The following is a 22,964-nucleotide window of genomic DNA, read 5'->3' on the forward strand; positions in this document are numbered from 1 at the left end:
AATTTATTTACTTTTCAATTTAAAAAAGCCTATAAAACCTCTTTTTAAACTTTAATTATAAACTTACTATCCGTCTAACGAAGAACCTCCTTCGTGTCTTCTCGATTTTACGTGATATTGGCGAAATCATCTGTGCTAATTTGGCACTAGCCATTAATCTAAAAGAATGAATGAATACCGTCCGTCTATTTTGTCTGTCAAAACTTAATATTAATGTCAACGTTATACAGATAAATAATAAATAAAAATAGATAATTTAATATAGATATTATCTGTATAAGCTCTAAAGTAGTTCGTAGAGGTAATTAAATGTAATATATTTACTGGTACATTATTCAAAGTCACAGTAATTAACTTTTATCGTGCCACATCGATACTTTAAATATGCACCTTGACATTATTCCGAGAACTACTTAGATTATGTAGTTGAAGGAAGTGCTGTATTATAACTGGCTAGTGAAAGTCAACCGTTGGTTACAGTTAGAGTTAGTGACTTCAGTCAGTTTTTATTATATGACAAATTATAAATTACAATAACGCTATTGTAAACACTACGAAACGATTATTTATTGTGCTTGATTTTTTAATTATCTCATAATACATAATTCAGAAGCAAACACTACCAAAATCTTTAATGAAACTTGTAGCTGATAAATAAATAAATATCATATTCAATAAGGTCATCAAACATATGAAATAAAATGCGTAAAACGTCACATAGTATAATAAATTTATAAATTTATTACAACGTTATTTAATAATTAATTAACAATCAAAGCGTTTCTACCACTTCTTATAGTAATTCATCTGTGACGAGACTAATAAAACAAAACTAATTTATTTGACGTATAGCCAACGAAACACTAATTACTGTACAAATAACGCAATTTAGTTGATTAACGTTAAAATATTTTTTGCAACACAAGGAATTATTTGTAAAAAAAAAATGTTAATCTCCTATAATTTACATTCTTCAATACGAACCAGTAATTACTGAATAAATTTATGATTTCTACTTATAGAGTGAAGGAATTAAGTTTATTTTCAATGCTATGGACTATATAAATTAATGTATTAATTGTTTTAATGTCATTGCTATTTACGGGAGTCAGAATTAATAAAACACAATAGCTGTAGCGACAAGACTGACCGTTAATTTTTATTCACCTTTTTATAAACCATAAACAAGTCCATTGACAATCAATCTAAAATATATTCTCCTTAACACGAGATATAATTATATTTTGATAATATTTTAACAAGAATTAATTAATTGAAATAATCATTATTTTAAAGGGAATTGAAAGAAAATGATGGTTGAGAGGTGGACGACCTGACGCTTGTGGGTTAGAAAACTAGCACTGGGGAAATGAGAAGCAAACGATTAATGCTACTGATGAGTGTAAGTTACAAAATTGTGCAAAACCAATGGATTTTCAATTATATAAATTAAAATATTAATTTAATGCTTGTGTTATAGGTAACTGTACAAAAATTGTAAAAAATGTTATTTTGGTATATGTACCGAGTATACATCCATATGCATTTAGTAAAACGCGGTTATTTTAATATTACAAACAGACACTCCAATTTTATTTATTCGTATAGATAGATGAGACCGTTTGCGCAGTTATAAATATATATAATATATATCTGTATGTTTATTGTAAAAATATGTACTTATATACTCGGCGAAGCCGAGTTCACCCGATCGATCCTTTCACCTCAGAGCATGACGGATCAGCTTAACTTACTACAAAAAAAGATAATTAAAAACTCCTAAATTAATTAATAAAAAAGTTAACATTACATCTTGTTTACAATTTCATCATCATCTACGTGATAAAACAACCGTATTACTTCCCTTTCAATCGATTACTAGCCATAGAAAAACAGATACAACTAACAGTTACAACAAATCAGCAACGCGTTCAGTCATCATTTACAATCGTGAGCGAACGTTAAAAAAGTGGTACCACCAAGTACCACTGAGGCTTTGATTAGTGTAAATTGATTCAGGGGCCAATGTGAATGTTACAAGAAAGCGGCGTCGGGCTTGAATAATGGATATCATATCCTACAAGTTGTTACAGCTTTGCCATTCTGTAATTTTCTATATTATAAAGCTGAAAAGTTTGTTTGTTTTAACGGAATAATAATTCTGGTGGTAAGACTATTCATAGCCTATTTTTTTTCCTTAAATTAACGCGGGTGAAACCACGTAAAAAATATTTACATTATAACAAAATAGATTAAGAGGGAAAATATGTTTATAACATCAAAAAACAAAAAAAAAAAAAAAAAAAAACAAAATGAAGGTTTTAGAATTTTTTGTGACAACTAAAGTATTTTTATAGTCACTTATTATTATTTCGAGATAGGATTTTTTTTTTATATTCAGACTGTATATTATTTTGGAATTCATTACGTAATTTTTTTTTACAAATATCTATGACTGATATTCTCACTATAATAAATATTTATAGACTATTTAATTGTTTGTAGATGTGTTATCGGATTGTTTGATAAATATTGTATATGTAGATATAGAAATGAGAAATGAAATAAACTGATACTATTGTCAAACATCTCTTAAAAGTTTAAAAGCGCATTCAACCTTATCTTTTATCGTATCTACTTGAAATAATACGTCAAAAGATTACATTTATAAATACTAGAAATGTAATTAAAAAGGCCCGATAAACACAAAAAATGATATATTACCTACTTTTGAACAGTAAATAAAATATTACATTTTTATGATAGCCAAAATTTATTTTATGATTATTACTTTACATTTTCTTTAATATAACTAGGTCGACAAACAAGCGTACGGCTCACTTGATGGTAAGCGATTACCGTAGCTTATAGACGCATGCAACGTCAGAAGCATCCAACCCTATCCCCAATACCCCCAGAGCTCTGGTTACTGTACTCACCGCAGTAACACGATAGGTGCTGTGTGGCTACGGCACGAAAGAATATAGCCACCCCCTCTCTTCCCGTGTGTGTCGTAAGAGGCGAAAAGGGATAACAAGGTTTCACTACCACCTTGGAACTTAAGAAGCCGACCGATGGCGGGATAACCATCTAACCGCTGGCTTTGAAAGACACAGGCTGAAGACGTGCAGCAGCGTCTTAGGTGCGACAAAGCCAGCCCCGCGGTCACCAACCCGCCTGCCCAGCGTGGTGACTATGGGCAACACACATGAGTTCACGCATTTATGGCGCGAATTTGTGGAGGCCTAAGTCCAGCAGTGGACTACAATAGGCTGAAATGATGATGATGAATGATAAGACAATAGTGCTTGAAAACAGTATTATTTTGCTGCAGTCTTCTGTAAGGTAACGCTACTACCCCAGTCGGGCTGTTCCATATTTTGAGCAGGAAATTTCCTGCTGTGTCCAACCTGCAGGATGGATACAAGTACCTGGGTTTCCTGAGTTAATGACTGGTCCAGGCGCTATTCGAATTTTGCTATAGTCCGAACTGACGCAAGCCGTATATTCGGTTTTTACTGCATACACCATGTTGACCCTACACTACACCTGCAACGGGCACCATCATTATAACTCTTTACTATTAATAAATAATCGTAAGACAATTTCGTCATACACATACATACATATCTTCAAATTTATTTATTAGTGTTAGAAAAGCAGATGCAATCTTGGCAAGACTATATCTTATTTCCTAAAAATTGTGCGTCAAATTATATAAATATTAAATTGACTTTGTTTTTATGTTTACATTACCTGACGATGATACAAATATACTTTGACAGCGGAAGATAGAATAGGCCAGTAGGGGTCTGTTTCTCCTCAATTAATCTGCAACTTTGAGATGAATGTATGCGAGTAGAAATATTTCATAAATATAAATATTTCATAAATATAGTAGAATTCGATGGTAAAAAAAGATTAATGGATCAAAAACATTTAACCGTCGGATACTGTCAACCGTTAAATAGTTGTTATCCACAACTGTTGAAACAGGCCCTTAGAATAGTTATTATTTATATTGCTTTATTTAATTTCCGAATTAAGTATTACATAATGTATTTTGCAAGGATAGAAAAAGTATTACTTTGTATCACTGAGACATGTATTAGTCATTATTCTTTTATTCATATTCCTGAAACGACTTGAAATATGTACATAAACTATTACAATTAACTATTACTAATTATATTGTCACATACACATCATTACTGAAGTACCTACTCAAAATTACATATGCACACCACGATAACATGACAAGAACTTAGACGTACTACAATATCAATCAACCGATATGATTACGAAGCGTTGGCACAACAGTCACAGCACTGGTTTGTAGCTATTACGCTGACGGTTGCGGGCTCGAACCCCGCACATGACAAACATTTGTATTGGTCATGCAGATGTTTGCCTTGGTCTGGGTGTTTGTGCAATCCTTGTTGGTCTTTCCACCGTACCTCGGAGAGCACGTTAAGCTGTCGGTCCCAGTTGTCATCATGTACACCTGATAGCGATTTTTTCTCTTAGTAGTGATTATATCCGTCAACTCGCATTGGAGCAGCGTGGTGGATTAAGCTCTGATGCTTCTCCTATATGGGGATAGAGGCCTATGCCCAGCAGTGGGATATTACAGGCTGAAGCGAACACAAATCATTCAAATAATGCACAGAATTGTAAGTTACTTTAGTAGTCGATAGCGACAAAATAACGTCACATCTGTCATGTTGAGACATGACAATATTTCACCTTGGTGAAAGTAGCATACATTTAGTGAATAAGCGTAAATCATTATTTATGATTATTGGGGACATTATTTATTAATATCTTTGACGTAAATACGTATCATAAAATTATGATGTACCGGTTTTAGCGTTGATATATTACAGAATGACTTTTAAAAGTATTGTGTTATTCCTTTAATGTAATTTAGAGGAGATAAAATTGTCTTAAATTATAATTAGTTTTTTAACTAACATCCGTTAATAAAATAGGTTTCTAATTTTCGTCTTAGGTAATTTTTGCTGATTTTCTTCCCTCCGTATAGAGAAAGAGTTTACATTTCGTGAACTTGTGACGTAATTAACAAATTCTACTTAAACAAATACCATTCGAAATATAAAAAAGTACATCGAGTCATAATAAAATAATTATATAATAATCCTTATTTACAATTATTTATAAAAACGTCTACTTCAGAATATTCGTAATCAAAAACAAAGAAGGTATACGAATATTTATAATAAAAAATTACACATTAATATGGTATAATGAGCCTCTTAACACAAAAAGAAGATTACGAAAAAATCGTTTACAGTATTAACGTTTAAAAAAAACCGATAAACGTAAAATACGGACGATAAATATGCGTGAAATGACAGGCGAGCGTTAAAAATTTCTCCATATGAGATTCGGTTTTAACTGCGTCCATCGCTCAGTGACTCGGTGTGGCGAATCGGGTTGACGAATTGCCGACAACACTGTGACCAACAATCAACAATACACGATTCATCAAGCGTTAATATTGTTGTTATACTTAATTTCGTGTCGTCAGAAAGCAATAGAGACATTCTTGTCAGGTAAATATTTACTTTATTTGTATGTCGAAATGTAAAATTTGATTACATCAATGGATAATATGTTTTTTTAATGAAATGGCTGAAGTCCACAGTGATTTTTCAAAATGTGTATTAATTTTGGCCCTAGGACCTTTTATATTACCTGTGGTGAATTGATCACGGTACTAAAGCCACAAGTCGCAAAGGAAGAATGGGAGTCCTTAAGGAGGACTCAGGGTTGACATTCGTCCTGAGGGTGTTTCCCAGTGAGATCGCATCTCAGCTTAGAACGTAGATGTCAGGGAGGGTTCTTCCACATCTGACTCAATATAATACAGATACTAAATAACTTTAAGGAAAAAACATTTATTAAAACAAGAGAACATAAAGAATATTTTACTTAGGTTATGAAATGAACACTGTTTTGAGTTGAACGTATTTATTATAATAGAGTATTTTAAACGACGTGCCCGTTTGTTTTATGATTGGCATTCGACCGTGCGAAAGGCAACACCTCTTCCCTGGCTGATTGATTGTATAATTAATTTTATTTAACGTTTCAAGATCCAACGCACCTGTCACCTGTCAATTAATCGAACGTTTTTGATTCGAGCTCCTTATAACGAGTATTTTTATAACTAGCCGCTAAACTAGTTACGATAGAAGACAAGTTGACAGATCAGACTTGCGAATACATATTTATTGCATTATTATTTATTTTTTTCGTTTAAAATAAATCGATATTACATTTCGATAATAGCACGATTTGGTAATAAATTTATATATTCTGATATAAATGAAGATTGATAATATGTTTTTATTTAAAGAAAAATATATTAATTTTATGCTTTAAATGTAGGAAACTTTTATGTTAACATGGTCATTGCAATAAATTAGACGTAAATTTACTTGTCGAAAATTAATAAAATTGACTAAATTAAAATGTCTTATAAACATAAAAAATTAAAACTTCTTTATTTTTCGCATAACAAATGTCAAATATTAAATGATTAAACGTGTATATTTTATTAAATTAAATAATTATAGAATTATAAATTTAAATTTTAATCGGAATAATAAAAATTAAATCCATATCACCATTTGTCATTCCGTTAATTCATTTTACAAGCTCATTTAACTTTAAGGAAACTAGCATTTATTAATTTTATAGAAGTTAAAGAACATTTTGCTTACATTTTGTTTACACATTTGAAATCTATAGATTCCAAATTTAACAGTAATAAGTGTGAATTTCTATCTCATCCTATCACAATCATCATCATCATCTAGTCCAATTATATTTCCATTATTGCGACACGCGAAAGATCAAATTTTCGATTATCATAATAGAATCAAGACCGGGGCCAAAAACAAGTCTACAAATGGTACACTATCTCAAATCAAAGGCACTGATCACCGCTAATTATGAATAATTAATCGTGATTAATAGATTCTATTAATTTTATCTAATATTAATTCGTGAAAAGGATTTTTTAATATTTACGACACTTAAATGTAACTTTTTGTTTTCATTAAAAATTGCTTATTTATGTTATCTTTGATGAACTTTGAATTAATCAAATCGATGTTGAAATGTTTTATGTAGACATATAGGATAATTATGTATCTTGTTTTTATGGATCACTAACTGCCCGGACAGACTTCGTTCTGTCAAAAGTTAATACTAAATATTTTTTTAATTTTTCTTTCAGTTTATTTTTTAGTATAAAAACCTGTGGGCCTTAAGAAGCATAAAAAAATGCCGAATTGGTCGAGCCATTCTCGAGTTATATACGCTTATCAATATTCATTTTTATTTATAAAAATTTAGCAGATTATAATTTTACTAGATGTCACATGTGGCTTCACTTGTTTGAGACTTTATTGGTCCTGTGAAAAGAGACTTGTGTCTATGCTACGTTACTAATTTTTGTTTTTTTTTTTTTTTTTTTTTGGATAACGTGATTTCTGTTTTCTGTCATTAAATGTCTGTTATTAAAACAGGTTTACTGATAGCACAAACAAAAATCTCACTTCTTAAGTTAACAATATAAGAAAATAGATAAAATGATTTTAATAATATTATGATTACGAAAGCTAGTTTGTTTATGTAATCTCGTTGGGATTTCCGTAGATATGTTTTTACTGTTCATTGAGAAAGATTCAAGAAAAAGAAATAAACATCTTATGATTTATAAACACTTTTGTATAGGTCAAAATACTGCGCAGTGAACTTATACCTAAGTCATATACATTGTATATGATATACTTTCGCTACTCGGATTTACTTGTCTATCTTCCATAGGATTTTTGAGTGTAACTAATATTAAAAAAAAACCTTAAGTAACAATTCATCCAGATTTACATAATCTTCACAAACTTTCAAATTCATAACAGATTTACTAGTTTTACGCTCGCGGCTCGGAAGGAGAGGATGGAAAACAAGCGTACGGTTCACCTGATGATAAGCGATTACTATGACTTATATACAACAGAAGCATTACCAGCGCATTGCCGACCTTACCACCCAATTCCACCCAGGAGCTCTAGCTAACACAATACTGCTTGAAAGCAGGGTTATTTAGCTGTTATCTATTGTAAGGTTGAGGTACTTCCCCAGTCGGGCTGCTTCAGACATTAATCAGGATATCCTGCTGTGCCCTACCTCAGTAGACGTAAAGTATCTACTGTTTCCTGTTCTGCTTTTTTTCCCTTAAAATATACCCTAAGAACATGTTACTTAGCGATAACGTCATCTCTTATTAAAAAATTCGGTCCTCTTTATAATGTTGGTCTAACAAACACCTATTTAATGTGGGCATAACCGACAGTCCCCTGTGCAGAGCTTGCATGGGAACAGAAGAAACGGCTACGCATGTACTTCTCTACTGTCCAGGTGTAGCGGCTTACCGGGCACAACATCTTGGCACCCTGAAGACACTTCCGGAGATCTTCAAGAAGCCGAAAAGACTTCTAAAGTTTCTGGAGGAGCTTGGGTGGCAAGAGTGAAGCGGATCACTCCCACACACGCAAAATAGGCACAGAGTCGTCGAGTTGCGGAAACTAGCCCGTATTAACCATACCATAATGTTGGTCTAGGCGGGAAATTTGCCCGGGACGAGGTAGCGAATGCTAGCGCGACCCCATCTCGCTCCACCCAGGTGGATGACTGCTCACACGTGGTGGTTTTTTACTCAGTAGGAGTCCGACATAACCCTCTGGCGTCCCCGAGCTGGAGGATATCCATGATGGATTTTCCCCACATAAAGGCGGGCAATTTGAAAGGTCATGTACATAAAAATATATGCCTTTCGTTACATCGTTGTATGTATCCATTGTCTTTACAATACAATTTATCTATGGCGTCTAGTGTCGATAGGTATAGTATGTGAAAGTCTGTAAACAAAACTCACTTTCACATTAATAACAATGGTTCTCTGTCGTGTCTAAGGTCAATAAATTTGTGCGGTAAAATGTCAGACGTATCGAAAGCAATGTGTCTAAATGTTTTTTTTTTTCTTTTTTGATTTTGAGACTTTTTACAGCAAGGCTGAAAATGTCAGTAATATATTCTATTCTTAATTTCTATTTTTATTTAAATATATATTTAATATTTTTTGAAAATTTTAAATATAAAATTTAAATTAAATTTTGTCCTAACTTCCTCCCTCTTTTTTTCGTTTCGAACACATTTCACCAAAAAATGTTTGATAATTTCTTCAAGTGCAACACCCAGACTCGTAGTAAGACACAAATGTGTAAATATTACACCCTGACTCGAGGCAGAAATCGAACACATAGCTCTTATAGCGAAACAGGGTCACTGCCGATTGCGCAGCTATACAGACGATTTCTATCGCTACTGCGTTATCGGTATTCTTAATCTTTATATATTATATGGCGTTCTCTAATAGTTTACACCACGCAGGTGTGTCGTCAATCCGCCTGCCTAGCGTGGTGACTATGGGCAAAATACATGATTTCGCGCCATTTTTAGCGCGAATTCGTGGAGGCCAATGTCCAGTAGTGGACTGCGATAGGCTGAAGTGACCCGTTTGTCTAATTGAAGTGTTTATTTCACTCACATACAATAATATTATACGTAGAGTTTTTAAATTAATTTAATATTTATAATTTTTTATCTCGGAGTCTTTACTAAGCGTGTAACAATTGTTGTATCAAAAATATAGAAAAAAGTGATTTTGACAAATAGTATAATTAATAAATAACTATAAAATAAATATAATTTCTCGAATTAATTGGATGCTTGAGAGCCTAATAAATCTCTTACAATCAACTCCGCCAGGCTGCCTATCTATTGTCATTTATCAAACTCGACTCGTACGATCGGTGGCTGAGAAGGGTAATGATTATGGAAATCATGTTAAAATATATTTCAATATAATTAACGTACTTAATGAGCTTATGACTGTTTTTTTATATTTAATACATGGCTGTTTCTATTTTATTTAGAAAAGTTTTTATTAACAAGTAATGTCAAAATGTAGAACAAAAATGAATTTAATCCATGATATTGAATAAAGTTATGAGTATATTCGGCCATATCAGGAGTGTATGGCACAATCAAAAACCATCAAAACCTAGAAATAAATTAAATTGCATGTTTTTAATTGTGCGTTTATAGCTGTGTATAAAGTTCGGAGCTTAAAAGCTTAATTGCCAGTTAAATGAGAGTATTCTCACGAAAATAAGAAAAAAGAAAGAGGAAACTATTCTCAGGGGCAATTACAAGAACCTGTGTATCAAATATCAAACGTCTCAGGAATATCATCGTCGTAAATAATCGTAGACACATTAACTCACAACGCTTTACGTATAAAATAATCACATCACACACAGCAGTCAGATACAAATAAAATATGAACGTTCATTTTTCCGCTCCCCCAATCTAACCGCTTGTTTATCTCCACAATAGACTTGATCATTTGTCTTCGCCGTTTCTAAATATTTCTCATTGTCTTTGAATAATTTTGTTAATAAATTCCACCAGTCAAAACCTTGAGCCACTCGAGCAATCTCTTTTGTTTATCATCCACTCACAGAGATGATTTATTTGAAGTTTCTATGAGCGTATGTATAGTATAGGTACTTAGATTAGAACAACACAATTGTTCCTTACAACATCATTGATCATTACAAAATACAACATGCCGTGTCATGTATACAGCTATAAATATTCCTGAACAAATATCAGTCTTTACTTTTCCTTAATTAATCACTATTGGACGAGCGAATGATGTGAATGGCGACCACCTGATGGTAAATGGTCATTTCTGCTTAAATACATTGTCATTCTCTCCATTGTTAATTCAGTTACCGTTGTATCTGCCTTTACATTTCAAACGTCAGCACTGTCACAAGCTTCTGTTGAATTAGTACAAAAAAAAAACCGTTAACCATCTGAATTTTCTCGTTGTCTTTTCATTCCTTTAATTTATTTTAAAACAATGTCAATTAATGTCAAGATGAAGTACAGACAAAACAAATTATAAATCTCATTAAAACAATGATATTTGATAACAAAAATGAATAGACATAAGAATCGGTCCCGAGTGTACATCTTAAAAGTACCGATTATGATTAAAACTGAATAGAACCTCGTAATGAATAAGTGGATGATACTCAAGTTCTAGCCATGTCGACCGGCGCCGCAGTGAATGCCGGCATCTAAGTACCATCTTGTAATAAAATCAAGCCAAAATAACTCTTATCCTACAGGCTTAAGTGATATGACAGAGGTATTGATAAGTTTGTAAGAGCGTAAGCGAAGCCGACAGCCGTCAATCAGAAGCTAAAAACCGGTAGCTGCCGAGTCAGACATTAAAGAATAAGAAAGATGTAGAGTTGTTTAATAATATAAATGAATATTTTACCTGTTTTGTCAAAATGTCAAAAATTAAAATAATATATATAATAATCGTAATTCGCATAATAGTTGACATATAAGGAAACAAAATAAAATGTAGGAACTTTAATGGGACCTTGTGAGATGACAATAAATAAAAAAAACATGCCGTTAATTTAATAAAAGTATTATTGAAAGTAGGTACAAAATATTTGCGTAAAAATATTAATTGAAGAGGTGACATTGAAACGAGCGATTTTTTAAATTTTATATCTTTAACAGTAATCGCTTTTAAAGGGACATTTAAAGACAGCTTGATTAACATTTGTAATTTTCATGTAAGAACCATTAAAGTATCAACATAAATAGCGTCCGAACTGACATTAATTCCTTATAAAGCTGTGTTCGCCACAGCTGTATCATTAATCAATCAATGATTAAACGTATGTAACGGAAAACATAAATCAGTCAAATTAATGTTTCTAACTGTGGTCAGTAATTCACGGTAGAAGATTGAGATTTACATTTTAATTCCATAAAGTTTTATGTACTTTTACTATCGATACATTACATTATATACATACATTTTATATTACGCTTAGTCAGCGAGAACTTAAATGTCAATAATGTTCTTAAACAAAACCATTTAGACTCTCAAGATTTCGTTATGCGTCTTCAATTTTATTCATCGCAGGCGGCGCAGCTCGACAGCCGGAGAGGATAATACGTAACGCTGGGCAAAACAAGAAGGTCCCAAATAAATTACGTGGAGAGCAAACAAAAAACCGCCTGCCACACCTCAAAGATAGAATAACAATAACACGGTTTCCGAGCTTTCGGAACATAATGAAAATAATACGAGAGACAAACTCAAAGGCACCGCTAGATATGAAATTTGACCGCTTCGTAAACATGCGAGGGTTTAGATAATAGAGGGTTCGTCCACAAAGATGGTTTTAAACATTTTTTTTGTATGTTTCCTGTTTCAATTAGTCCTTTATTTTTGCTGTTTGGTGAGCTGTTAATGTCGACTGTTATCTCGTTTGAAAAGGTAATGTGATTGATGGCGAGATCTTTTGAGGATTAATGTGTATAAAAGCTTTTAAATTCCAATTTGGCTAATTGTTATTGCTCGGAGTTTCACATAAACTTATATATATTTATAATTTTATACTATCCTGAGTTAGTATTATACCTGCTCCAGTATTGTTCTTCATATTAATATCACTAATGCACGCAACCTTTGTCGTAATTATTTTAGGATGTTTTTCTTAAATTTATGACGTTTTGTTAAAATGTTAGGTTATTGTCTTTTTCAAATAGCTGAACAACACTGTCGCGAAAAATCCGCCAACCCTCACTGGAGGAGCGTGGCGAATTAAGATCCAATCCTTTTCCTACACGGTGAAAGAGACCTATGCCGCTGCATGAACGTAGCAATGACCAAATTAGATATACATTTTTGTATGCGCTACGAGGTATTCCAAAACCTTTTTATAAGTGAAAGATTGACATTGGATATATGTATATGTTTTTTTTACGTTAAAAAAATACAGATGAGATGCATTTTTCTACATATTTAAAAATATATAAATATAACAATATCCTCTTACACTTATATTAATGTTAAAATAAAAAGAAATATCAATAACAGTGTGACTTCATCCGATTCCAAGTCTAAAAGAGACCTCATACAACGGACGGGCGGTGAATAGACCGCTTAGTCGTAAATCTGAGTCGGATTTGACATCTGACGCACCACAACTAATCTTCTATCAATACACGGCTCATATAATAATACCAAACGTGATCTTATTGACTACCGTCTATTGTAGTTCAAAATAGAAAATATATTATAGGACCGTTCAATACGCTATTGTACAATCATTCGGAATTACTTTTGCACCTTATTAGTTACGGTTCTGATTTGCATTGATTTCTACTTAACACCTTGTCGACGTGATTCGATCAAACCTCGATTATTCGAATAATCAAAATTAATTACTTCTTGCTCAACATTTGATTTACGTGTTCGAATCGATTGTTTTAAACTTTAATTATAAATAGTTTTATATAATAAATGTCCATTTTTAACGGCTACCAATTTCATGGTACGTTTTTAGACGGACTGAATTTATAATGAAGTAAAATACTCAATTTATGTACTACGTTAGAACGTTAAAACATTTAATTTATACGATTTTATTATTAAATTGTTTTTCTGCAAGTCTCTCGTATAATTCAAATATTACAGATAATTTAATGCCGACGTTTACATAAACAGGTAGTTACGACGTTCTTATCTTAATCAACAGCTTATTTTTGAAATATTAATTACTTATACCTTGAATCGGAGGTTACATTTTATTTTTAAATATAAATCCATCTGTTTAGACGTTTTTGAATTCGGTTCGTAGCAAGTAGATTCTGCATTGATATCTGTCAATCGTTAGACGATGCGATACAGACTGCGAATGCAAATTCGAAATTTAAATCCTGTCTCTGCATCTTATTTTTCAGAGTGATATATACCTTACGTTGTATATGCAGAAAGGTCAGATTCACGTGAAGGATTTAGGCACTGATAAGTTCAAATATGGTAAAGAGACATGGAGATTTATAACAGAGAATGATTATGTCTGTCTGTCTCGGATTGAAATGCAGTTTTAAAGGCGAAGACTGATTATTTTATGCCCTGTAGTCATGACCTAATGTCACGATGTTTCGAGTTATATTTCGATCTTAAAATGTAATTTATTGTTGTTTTGTATAAATAAGTAGATATTTATGTAAATGTAAGTACATGTTCGGAATAATATATTGAAGTAATGGATTGATATAAAATTAAATGTTGCAAAATAATAACTCATAAAATAATTTTATATATTATAAATAGCTCCAACAACCAAGACATTTAATTACATGTATTTATTAGTAAAACTTAACCATTTATATGTAAATTGAATTAATTGTTATTTATAAATTAATTTTTTAAGTGGATAATATGCTCAAATTTAAGAAAAGCTTGTTTTTTAAATTATTTGTAGCACAATTAAGTATCAGAAAGTGTTTTTTGATCTATAGAAATAAATAAAATTGAAGTGTCTCTTTGTAATATTAAAATAACCATTTTTTTGAAATCGTCATCATGTGGTCACTAACCCGCCTGCCCAGCGTGGTGACTATGGGCAACACACATGAGTTCACACCATTTTTGGCGTGAAATGATGATGATGATATATATAGCTATACCAGTCGCTGTTACCTATAACACAAGCATTAAGTTATTTACCTTAGGAACAGAATATGACCGTGTGTCTATGTTGTAAATATTATTATTATTTATAATAAAAAAATATTAGCATTCTGCACTCCTCTATATAAACTATAAGTGTACGAAATTTCATACTCTTCCGTTCGCGCAATCTTCATAAAAATGGGTACAACCTCACGTATAAATATATAGATTTACTTTTTGTTAAGTTTATTTTTATAAATTACTAATTTTATTTATTCATTTTTATATTTTAGAAAATAATTATTTTGATACGTGAAGGTTATCACCGGTTCCGTTCCGGTTGCGTTTAAAAAATTAATATATTTTTAAGTAAAAAGTAATAAATATGAAGAGAAATAATGCAAAAAGTCAATTCCGGTACCGGGAATCGAACCCGAGCCTCCTGGGTGAGAGCCAGGTATCCTAGCCACTAGACCATACCGGACATATTGATCACGGAGAAAATAGGGCGTTATAATCTTGACAACCAAATTTCAAGTTCAAATAGATATTTTTGTATATATATATATACACACAAGGTTGCGCGATTTCGTATGTAGAATGTATATATGAAAGTTTTATTTGTATGACTATAGTGAATATTTACTCTTTAGGTAAAGTTCTATAAAGAAGAGGCATTGGAGTTTTATAGTCTAAGATACGAACTATACGTGAAATCCACACCTATCTGCTTAGTGAATAAAAATTAAATAATTACCTTCTTTAGTATGTTAAATATAAATCCTGAAAGTAACCGCCATTCCAATCAGATTTTTAGCAGGTAACCTTATGTTATCGTAATCGTAATGAAACAGTGCTCATTTTGATGTAATGTTGATAAATCAACTTGTTGGTAACTAGAACAACATACAATAATATACCAACTCAGTAGTTATGCCAGGAAAATAATAGACAAAGGCAACCCAACGATTGCTTTTTTTACAACTTTCATGCTCTCAGTAGATATAAAATTTAATTATTTAAACGTAGGTGGAGTTCAAAAAAATGTTTTTTTTCAATTTTGAATGGCTATATTTTTGCCAATAAATTGCCAACCCTTTCGCGACTATTTTTCTAATATACTATAAAAGATATATAATCATTTTCCTCAATTAAGTAGATGGGTGATGTTCGTCTCTAGTTGAGATCTCCTATTATTATTTTCCAGTAAAATTAGTCGAATTAACAAGTAGGTATTCTTCTGTTTGGTACACTATGGCATTTCTTGCCTATAGGCACCACTATTGTTGATAATCCAAATTCAATATAATTTCATAAAAAATACTAAAGTTTCCTAAAATTTTTCTAATCTTGAGATTAGTGTTTGGAAATAAGTGCCCAACTTAGAATTATTTCTCAGACTGACGCGTCTTAGACACGTGATCGCAAAACTGGGTCTTGGAGAGTACACTCCTTCATATTAGAAGCAAGCTCTAGTAGTAAGTATCTAATAGAAAATTGGAATAACCAATCAACTTACAATACCTAATTATAATTAAAATAAAAAATCATTTCTTCGGAAGTCCCAAGACATCTCAAGTATAAAGACTTATAAATTACAGTAAGTCCAAACGTCAACAGGACTTTCAAATCCGGTGCAGGGGATCTTGCATAGCAACGCTTACAGACTTATTATATGCTAAACGAGTCTCAGTAATAGTTCATCAATGTCGTTTAGGATGAATATAATATAATTGAGCTATACATATATGAGTATATACCGGGATATAAGGTTTGTGTGTTTAAATCGATTGATTGACATGTAAGGAATATTTTTAAATCAGAGTTTAAAGTGTACATCCAATAAACATTTTAATGCAGTTTTTGTATTCCGGTCAAATTCACACTTGACTGAAAATTGTTAAAATTGTTCAAAACACTATTATAAATGGAATGTGAATAGTCCCCATCGATCCGACGCCTGGAAAAAAATTTAGCCGGGGTCAAAGATCACGAAAACGGATTTTTCGCGAATTTCAGCAAAACGGTAAGTTAGATAATTAAGTTAGTTAGATCAGATAATGTTATTGTTAGGTTTTAAAATGTTATTGTTAGATTTTAGTTATTGGAATAACTTTTTTTAATATATTTAGTTTATTTATGTAATATAAGACTTACAAATTACAGATTAAAAATTTTCGTTCCAAAATAGTTTAAAATTATTTTTCTTTTTAAAACGTTCAAAAATAATAGCCAGTATCAAAATCAATCAAACAGTAAAATCTATTTCTGTTCTCGATGTCACTGGATGAATTTTAAATCGGTTGCAGCGAGTTTCGTTGATACGACGCTAAAACAACTTATTATATGGTAAACAGTCATTACCATGTCTGCTTGCCTGTTGTCGATCAACGTCAATCTTGAGACACTCCGCGAACACACGGGGCTATTTTAATTATTTAAAAAATGTTTTCCATAACACAGTAAATGATTTCTGTTTCCTCCAGTTAAAATATAGCCTATGTCAATCATAACGTAGAATTCTCCTGGTGAAATAATTTTTAAAAACGTGTAAATGTCAAATATTTCCTCTTTATAATAAAAAAATCAAAAGTAAAAATAACTTCATTCAAATAGGCTTCAAAAACAATCTGAAATCGTCATTTTACAAATTAATATTTTTAAGCGATTATTATTTTCAAAAAAAGGAGCTACCACCGATTCGGAATGTAGATTCTGCAAAGAAGAATCGGCAAAAAACCTCCCAGCTACTTTTTTGAAAGTAAGATATAAACTGTTTTAGAATTGATCGCTATAAGGCATTACCCAGAACCGACAGCTTAACCTGTAAATGCTGAAAAACATCTAAATAGCTAAACAATAAAATGTCACAGACAGATTTTTTATTCATTTGCTCAAATTACTACGTCACTTGCCCTCATTATCGCAGCGCGCTCAACTTCGCTTTATTTATTTCTTTATTTGTAATACTTTTCAATTATTTTTTATTTAAGTTAAGAGAAAAACTAAACAAAACGTGTTGTCGTGACGCTTCAGTAAATAAAACTATAAATGTTTTATAGCAGTGTTCTAGATACTTTAGTCTTTTTTATCAGTTTTCGTTGTAATATTTTAAGGTAAATATTTAAAATATTTAAAATGATTTTATATGTGTATCATACAGATTAAAAATAAGACATACGTTTTTTTTTATCGTTTGTTTGGATGTTACTTAAAACACAGGCGTCAGAAATTATATTGGCAACCCTTTTTATGTAATGAAATTTATACATAATTGTTTCCAAAATTTTAATTAGCTGTATATTGTGTAACTGAGGTGTCCTATCACAGCATGAAATCCTCGGTCCATGGTCCATGGTCGGCAAACAAGCGTACGGCTCACCTTATGTTTTACCTATTTTTTTATCGGTCTATATTAATTAAGCGTAATAATTACTTTCACGACACTTTTAACTAAAAAAAAGGTTTTACCAAAGCACCCCGTGTGGCTAGATTACAGATTCCCCGACATTTGAAGATCGGGATACGATTCCTATCCCGGGTCGGACCTTTGTTTGCCCTTAAACGGACCTCAATGGCCTTTGTTGATGGGAGACAATAACTTGTCTTTAAACCTTCAAAGGTATTAATTATCATAACGCAGCTAGACTGCATATTTTTAACATCTAAGGCTATTTTAAGCTAACGATTATTACGTTATTGTTATCAAAGTTTCAGGCGAGAGATGGAGTATTAACAAAATTAATATTGGAGTAAAAAATACGATTAAAATCGAATTAAATTTAACTAACATATTTTATTTATTTATTTGTTTAACTGCAGGTATCATTTATTATTATTATTTTTGTGGTTCAACTTAAGCTTTATAAGCGTTAACGCGTACTATTTTTCATATGTCATACACAGTCATTGAATCATCAACATCTTATCTTTTTCTATACTAATAAATGGAGAGCCGGTTTGTTTGTTCGGTTATACTGTGAAAACTACTGAACCGATCGGAATAGTACTTATATCATAAGATTCAGCGTGTTTCAGAGAAAGTTTTTATTTATGATATGGGAGTGATTATTGACTGGGTAAAAAACTATCGACGGACAGAGGTCACTAGTTATATATAAAACAAAGTCGGGTTTGTTCGAACACTTATCACGATTTTCATGTTTTTTGTTAACAGCAGAATAACTATCAAAAACATTTTTGAAAAATTTAGTAACAAAAAAAAAATAAAAAAAAATATATAAATTTTATATTTCGGAATATTCATCGGTTACGTAACTGTCAAAACATTTAATGTTCATCCCGATAAAACGGTAAACCCTCCGCTCAAATTAAAATGTATTTAAATAAATGTTTCGAATTCACAATATTCGGATAGTGGCGTGTTTTGGACTTTAAAAATGTAGAATAATATCAGTAATGAAAAAGGACTGACATATATTGGTTGTCAAATATTTATGGGTGCGTTCAGAAATTTATTTTATGGAAATAGCTTTCTTTCATATACTAATGATGAATTTTAACAGCTATAAAAATGTATAAAGATATGAAATTAATTATCATCATATATCATATATGTATTGTATACCGACACAGCCCAAAGAATTAACACGTTGAAGTGGCAGTGGGCTGGTCATCTGTGTCGCAGGACCGATGGCCTTTGGAGTAGACGGGTCCTGGAGTGGAGACCGTGTCTTGGCAAACGCAGTGTGGGACGTCCTCCGGCCCGTTGGACCGACGATCTACGTAAGATTGCCGGTGTAGGCTGGATGAGGATTGCGGAAAACCGGGATGTCTGGTGTGAACTTGGGGAGGCCTATGTCCAGCAGTGGACTGCAAAAGGCTGAGCTGATCATATATGTATTTGGTATTATATATATATACTAAAATATTACAAAGCTGAAGCGTTTGAATCTCCAGTAATTTCCCTTTCTATATACCACTGAGTTTTCTATTTACTTGCTATTCTTTGTTTCGAAAACGTGCCATAATATTCACTGAATAATTTCGATAGCATTAGATATATCTTATTACTAATTATGTTCACCTTTGAAGCTACCGATTTTGTATTAACTTTTTCCTCAATTTGTGTGTCAGTGTTTTATCTTAAATACATTTGAATGAGCGAGACCTGTATGATAATTCTTTTTTTTTTTTCATTACATTCAACTAACATAACATTTCACATAATTATAACATTCAACTAACAAACCTAACTAAACTCTGAATTTTTATTGATATATTAATTTATATGAATATTTTCTTAAAAATAAAAAATTAAAAGGAAATTAAAGACGAAGAAAACGTTTCTTACTAATAAGCTATTACATTCATTTTGTCAAAAATGAATTTTTTTTTCTAAAACAGAACATATTATATAAATTTGATTTGTCAAAATAGGCTCCTAATTGACCATAAACACACTTCAAGTCATTCGAAACTCAGCCAAAAAATTATCACATCAAATGTTAAAATATCAGTCCCAATCTCATCGCATACAATGCTACCATAAGTCCATTTAGTGTTTGAGTCGGAAACGAGCCCGCAGACGGCACGTACTTGCCACCAGGTTTTTGCTTGCATTCATCGCCTCCATACATTGTGCATGTCACGCGGACTCACAATTGGTATGCATGTTGGTCTTGCAACGCGAATTTATATTCTACGCCGTGTTTCGGGTTCGGTAGAAGAAAAAATATATTAAAACTTTCACAGAAGCCTCAGAACAATTCGAAAATGTTTATGGTACCTTTCGTTTTTACGCACCATATACTGACGACGTCAACTAAAAGTTCCATATAAAAATAAATTTATGCCACATCATAATGATTATGGAGCGAAGAAATGCAATCGGTTGACATTACTAGAAATTGTGTTGCGAATTAAAACATCTGTTTAGCAGAAACGATTTCAATTACCGTGTCCGATCGATTGTGTAATAAATTCGAAATGCCGGCATACATAAATAATTGGATCATTTAATTAAAATACACATCGTTACCACGTGAATGATTTCTAGAAAGATTCCAGACGTGTTTCTGTAATGGTAAAATTAAAAACAGCAATGAACGTTGGAAGGTACGGAATTTTAATTGAACGTCCATATTTCTGCTTGACGATTTTTCTGCGAAGTGTTGGATGGAAAACGTTCTACGTCATGGGTGGCCGCTTCTGCTAGATTGATTTCATTGTCACTGCCAGCATAATTCAGGCGAAGTGCCGAGTCGTGAATAGGTAATCTGCTCGCGGCATTCAGCGTTCGCGATTATAAGTGTGTTGACATCAATACCAATGTCAATAACGTTCAGAGAAATCGTCAATAAAGTGTCGAAGGATTTTACATCATGCTTCTTTTGAATTTAAATGTCCGTTATCTGATACCGACGGAAATTGTTACTGATTAAAATCTAAATGTTGCTGTCGTATGAACTTTGTTTTACACCTTAAACACGTTGGTTGTTCTTATATTACTTATATTTCAAGAAATTGTTTCGAGCTAAATAGCAAATCCTAATCTCCTTAATAAAATTAGTTTAAATTATTATATTTTTCTACAGATTTTAATAACTCTATTTCTACAACAATAGTCTCTACGGCTTGAGTAAATCCAACCCTTAACTTTATCAGCTATTCAATTTATGGTAACAATGCATGTCTTTATTATTGTTCCCTTTAGTTTAAAGACAGAAAAAAATCTTTAATAAGTAAATCTTCACAGTATATTGAATTTAATTTCTTCTTCACTAGCGGGATAGAAGCTCTGTGGGTAAAGAGTGACTACCGGAAAAAAGTATTTAGCTACATTTACTCTTAATATACGAAATTTTCAGTATAAAATAAAATATTAAGCTTAACGATAACTAAAATAAGCCTTAAGAGACATTTTCTCAAATCACCAACCATAGAAACCATTGTAAAATGTTCTCCTAATTCTAAGTAGCGAAGTCTTTGATGAAGCGAGTTCTTTATTCAATCTCGACTAAGCGCGTTTTTGAATTAGACTTAACAGAAATCCCACATTGTCAACTTTTCCCTTCACTCAATACTCAATTTCTAGTTTAAGATTTATATACCCGAATAATATACCCTTCACCGCTCCTGCTAATCTTCCGACCGACACAAAGAACCCAATTTATACTTAATTCCATTGTCACATCCAACAAAGATCTTGTCAATTATAATCTGCAAGAAATCTTTCATCGCAGATCCCGTCAAACGGTAGCACACAGTGAACCAACTGCCGTAGCGGGGACAAAAAAGTTTTTAATAAATTATTTGCGAAACCTGTTTAAAACCCTCTTCAAAGGGCTGCGGGGAAGTGAAACCGATTGCTCGTGACGTGATGGCTTTTGTGTCCATCGAGTATTATGTTGTCAAAATACACGGGGATTTAGTTATTATTTTTGTGTTTGCGAGAACACTTAGCACCCTTTTGTGCGGACCTTCCCAGAATAGGGGATGCGAGCCATAAAGAGAATACGAAGCTAACTTCAATCTTTCCAAGAAAAGCGACATGTGAATAGAATAGCAATCAGGCTGATGTGCTCGAGGAATGGAAAACAATAGGTTATCCTTGCGTCTTAAGAGGAATTACTCTGACTTGCGTCTGAGAGTTAATCTCCGCTGGGAGGAAAATAATTTTATAAAAGCAGAAAGAAAAAACCGAGCATGTCACACGTCTCACGTCTTACACGACGTGTCCTTAAAAACTTAATAACATTTTTGCGTATGTGGAGCCGTCGTCTCGCATTACGCTCTCCGCGCCAAATGTTCCTGGCAAATTACAACATCACAACGCATAAACACGCGTGGCTGAGCTTGCTTTTGTCACGTCACCCGAACGGGACTCTCCTTGATATTTATTCAAATTATCATCCTACGTCTCTCCCTCGTTGTTTTGTTACGAATGAATTTTTCATGCACACGGCTCGAAAAGCTCCGGTAATTTCACTTTGACTCGCTCTACTTCAACGCGAATGGATTTATATCTGACCTTTTTTTTGTATTTTGATAACGAAAAGAAAACAGAAACATTGTTTACATTTTATCATAAAATTTTTGATAGCATAAACATAATAACACCGTGACTGCGAAAAAATAAAAGTGACAATCACAATAATCTCGTCGTATAATTATGACTTGATTTTCCGCATAAAGCATTAAAGTAAAATATACTTGTCTTTCGAAATTTAATTCTTCAACATTGTTACTATTTGTTCAACCTTGTGATGTGGTGATCCGTCGTACATTTATCTGCCAAAACGCCTTCGCCAGCTTCTCTCCTCTCAATATGATTTACAATGTC

General features: G+C 32.3%; 1 non-coding gene across 1 annotated transcript; it reads right to left on the minus strand.

Annotated features, from left to right (window-relative positions):
* Positions 1-15,071: 15,071 nt before the first annotated feature.
* Trnae-cuc lies at positions 15,072-15,143 on the minus strand. Its single transcript has one exon. It is a non-coding gene; the product is annotated as a tRNA-Glu (tRNA).
* Between the last annotated feature and the right edge of the window lie 7,821 nt (positions 15,144-22,964).

Source organism: Melitaea cinxia, chromosome 7 (assembly GCF_905220565.1).
Source record: "Melitaea cinxia chromosome 7, ilMelCinx1.1, whole genome shotgun sequence".
NCBI classification, from domain to species: Eukaryota; Metazoa; Arthropoda; class Insecta; order Lepidoptera; family Nymphalidae; genus Melitaea; species Melitaea cinxia.